We start from the raw sequence: 4,837 nt of genomic DNA on the forward strand, positions 1-4,837 counted from the left end.
CCGCCGCGCCTCCCAAGCGGCGCACTATCCAGTGCGCCACCGGGCGGCCCACAACACAGGTTTTTATACAAGAAAAATAAATTAACTAAGACTGTTTAAAAAAAAGAGGCTAATTAATTGGTTCAAGGTTTAATTGCAAGTAAGTGAGCAGATCCAAGGCCTCAATTTCTCTGCATTCTAAGTCCTGTGCTCTTTTCCAAACATACTAGAACTTCCAATTATGTGTATATCAATAAAATCCAATTTCTCATTTAACAGATTGTATTTAAGAAAATTGGCATAATTATCAGTACATACAAAATTCCTCATTGTATCAAATTGTATACTTAATATCATTTTGTTATTTATATTAACAAGTATCTACCTGCATAACTATGAAAATTAGATCTTATTCACCAGCCTAAGAGCTAAAAAAATAATATTATCTACGCAAGACTATGGATTTTTATGTTTCTTAATCTAATTTCAAAATTACACTCATTCAATGAACTTTATAGCTGGAATTAAAATCCACCATACAATTATTTAATTGAAATAAATCATAAAATTCCTTATTCGAGTGACACTTACCACACATAAATCAATTGTCTGAATTTTTCAGTTTTACTTCATCCCACAATTTTTGGCATGTACTTGTTAATTGTACTGCCAGCCATATGGAGTGCCTAAAATGTTGCTGCAGGGTATAACAGAAAGTATCTGTAGTTTAGTGGCATAAAACATTTCTAGTGATTTGGGTTCTTAAATTTCAGTAGTTAAATCTCACATCAGCAAAGATGATTTTCTTCTGAATAATTTTCATACTCTGATAGTATTTAGTTTTGTGACATAGGTAGTTAAATAGAACAGCAAGTTAACTTTACAGTTACAGTTCCTGTATCTTCAATTTGGGGACAGTTCAACCACTCTCACCATTCTAAGATTATACTATTTTGATTAAGGAAGTGTACTATTTCATAATATATTTTTTAAAATAAAGGTATACATTCTCATGGGTCTAGATTAAAATTTCGTATTTGGATGAAAAGATGTGCATTTTAGACTTCCACAGGCCATTTCCCCCCAGTATGTCTGCTATAAAATCATCAGAACTGTCCCATATATCATAAAACTTAACTAGTTTTTAAACTGAACCCTGTAACTATCAAGTATGAATTACCTTGGTATAGAATATTCCAGGATGCAACTTTCCGTTGAGGTTTCTGAGGACTCACTCTTATCTATATTTTGTATTAACTGTATGTTCTATCACCTAAATAAAAAGATATATTTTGATAAAACATTACCCATTTATAATATATGAGGCTTTATTGCAGATTCTCTAAGCTTTTAGTGTTTAAATACAAATTTGAGCTTCTTAAATATAAACTTGAGAAATATCTAGGCATTTAAAAATGGCTGCTCGGAAATTAAGCTTATCTCAAACTCCTTTCACAGAAGTCATAGTCTCTTTCATGCTTCTTTAAGTGTATTGATTTTCCAGGTATCCAAAATTATATGCATTCCCAATAAGTTATTAGGCATTTACTGGATGGTTTTGGGATACCTGGCATTGGTTTAGTTCCTCCTAAACTAGGGTAAAAATCAGCAGTGGTGTGACACCCCTGGTAATTCAGCCTAATGTCCTGCCATTACAGAATTTCTCTGACCTGCTTGGTGGCAGCAGCCTATCATTAATGTAATTTTTTTTTTAATATAAGGGGGGGTACATAAAGCACTTTTTTATTTTTTTTAATTTGCTTACTTTTAATTGACATAATAATTATACATATTTATGGGGTATAGTGTGACATTTCAATACATGTAATAGGCAGAACTTTCAAATTCTCTTTTCTTGAAATAAACGATATATTATTGTTAACCACACTTATTCCACTGTGTATTGGAACACTAAAACTAATTCCTGCTATCTAATTGTAACTTTGTACGCATTGACCAGCCTCTCTCCATCCTAGCCTCTGGATACCAAAAGTCTACTCTTTACTCCTATGAGATAAACTTTTTTTAGATTCCACAGATGAGTGAGATCATACGGTATTTATCTTTTGTGCCTGGCTCACTTCACTTAACATACTGACCTCCAGTTACATCCATGTTGTTGTATATGACAGAATTTCATTCTTTTTTATGACTGGATAGTATTCTATTGTGTAAATACATCACATTTTCTTTATCCATTCATCCATTTATGGACATTTACATTGATTCTATATTTTAGCTATTGTGAATAATGCTGCAGTAAATGGTGCTGCAAGTATCTCTTTGACATATTGATTTTGTTTCCTTTGGATATCTTCCCAGTAGTAGAATTGCTGGATCATATGGGAGTTCTATTTTTAACTTTTTGAGGGACCTCCATACTGTTTTCCATAGTGGCTGTACTAATTTACATTCCCACCAACAGTGTATAAGAGCTCCCTTTCTCCACATCCTCACCATTTGTTGATAATAGCCATTTAACTGGGGTGAGATGATATTTCATGGTTTTGATTTGCATTTTTCTGATGATTAGTGACGTTGAGCATTTTTTCATATACCTGTTGATGTTTTGTATGTCATCTTTTTTAAAATGTCAATTCAGATCTTTTGTCCATTTTTTAATCTAATTATTTGGGTTTTTTTGCTGTTGGGTTGTTTGAGGTTTTTATATATCCTGGATATTAATCTCTTGTCAGATGTATAGTTTGCAAATATCTCCTCAAATTCTGTAGGTTGTCTCTTTACTCTGTTGTTTTCTTTGTTGTATAGAAGATTTTTAGTATGACGTAACCCCATTTTTCTATTTTTGCTCTTGTTGCTTGTGCTTTGGGGATCTTATTCAAAAAAATCTTTGGTCAGACCAATGTCATGAAGGGCTCCCCATATGTTTTCTTCCAGTAGTTCATAGTTTTGGGTTTTACATTTATGTCTTTAATCCATTTTGACTTGACTTTTGTATCTGGTGAGATATAGGAGTCTAGTTTCTTCTGCAATGGCCATCCAGTTTTCTCAGCACCATTTATTGAAAAGTCTATCCTTCCCTCAACATGCGTTCTTGGCACCTTTGTCAAAGATCAGTTGGCTGTAAGTGTGTAAATTTATTCCTGGGGTTTTATTCTGTTCCATTGGCCTTTGTGTTTGTTTTTGTGTTGGTACCATGCTGTTTTGGTTACTTTAACTTTGTAGGCTATTTTAAAATTAGGCAGTATGATGCCTCCAGCTTTATTCTTTTTGCTCAAGATTGCTTTGGTGATTCAGTGTCTCCTGTGGTTCCATAAAATTTTTAGAATTTTTTTCCGTATCTGTGAAGAATGTCATTGGTATTTTGATAAAAATTGTATTCAATCTGTTGATCACTTTGGGTAGTATGAACATTTTAACAGTATTTATTTTTCCGATCCATGAACACAGGGTATCTTATCATTTCATTTATTTGTGTTGTCTTCAATTTCTTTCATCAATGTCTTACAGTTTTCATTATAGAAATCTTTCATCTCTTTGGTTAAATTTATTCCTAGGTGTTTTGTTGTGGGTTTTTTGTTTGTTTGTTTTTGGTAGCTACCGTGAAAGTGATCACTGTATTTCTTTTTCTGATAATTTGCTATTGGTGTAGAACAACCCTACTGATTTTTGTATGTTGATTTTATATCTTGCAACTTTATCAAATTTGTTAATTGTTTCTAATAGTTTTTTGGTGAAGTCTTTAAGGTTTTCTATATATAAGATTATATTGTGTGATTATGAAGACTGAGGGGCCCCATAATAGGCCGTCTGCAAACTGGATGCCAGTAGCATGGCTCAGTCCAAGTCCAGAATCCTCAGAACCAGGGAACCTGGTGGTGTGATTCATAGCCCGAGGCCAAAGGCCTGAGAGCCTGAGGGTGCAGCTGGTGTAAGTCCTGGAACCCAAAGGCTGAAGAATCTTGAGTTCAGATGTCCATGGACAAGAGAGAAGAGTGTATCCCAGTTCCAACAGAAATAGAGCCCTCTTTTCATGTGTATGTTTTTAACAGATGTATCACCAAGCTTCTGATCTTTCAGGGATGAAGTGAGGCATGTATAGCCAAGTACTGTTCACTTGTTAGAGTGTACTGGTATCTTTATTGGACTGGCCAAAAGATTTTATCCTCCAGCTTATGGTATCTATACTAAATTGATGAGGAAATTCATATATCATACACATATATTCTGTCTTTCAAAGTACCACAAAAAAGTGCAAGATATAAATTAGATGATATTGGTTGCCTTTCTCTTCATTGAGCATAAATGTACAACCCTGTAATTGAAAAGGATTTCATTATAACAGCACTACAAATTTTTAATTACAGAAAAATATTTGCTTGTCTGTTTTAAAAGTGAAAAACCAGTAGCCAGTCAAATGCTTTTAGCATTTCCAGCCATGCATATGGAAAATGAAGTATAGGAATAAAATAGGCTTTGCCAAGAGAGGAACTGAAAGTTATACTTTTCAGGCATATTTTTTATAAATCAGAATATAGTATTTTTCTCTTAACTTTTTTAAAAAATTGTCTTTGTTTGCTTTGCCACCATGCCTTTTTTCATTGGAGATTTTAGTTTTATTTGTTATCCACACAAACAGGTATTTTAGAACAAAGAATATGCAATGCTGTAATCAGAAGATGAAAACAAGTAGCCTCAATCTGGTACACTCTCTTCCTGGCTTTTGACCCTAATATGGTATTTTTATTCATAAAACATTTTTCTAGAGATTGGTTTGGAAACCTACTTGCAAAAATGTCTGTAAGACAGGAAGTGCTATTTAAATGTTTGTAAGAATGTTTCAGGTCGGGCCGGCCCGGTGGCGCACTGGATAGTGCGCCGCTTGGGAAGTGCGGCA

At 33.8% G+C, this 4,837-nt stretch overlaps 1 pseudogene; it reads left to right on the plus strand.

Moving 5' to 3' along the window:
* The window catches only part of LOC103597876, a 5,370-nt pseudogene extending 1,824 nt beyond the window's left edge, over positions 1–3,546 (plus strand).
* The last annotated feature ends 1,291 nt before the right edge of the window (positions 3,547–4,837 follow it).

Source organism: Galeopterus variegatus, unplaced genomic scaffold, assembly GCF_000696425.1.
Source record: "Galeopterus variegatus unplaced genomic scaffold, G_variegatus-3.0.2 Scaffold2450, whole genome shotgun sequence".
Lineage (NCBI taxonomy): Eukaryota > Metazoa > Chordata > Mammalia > Dermoptera > Cynocephalidae > Galeopterus > Galeopterus variegatus.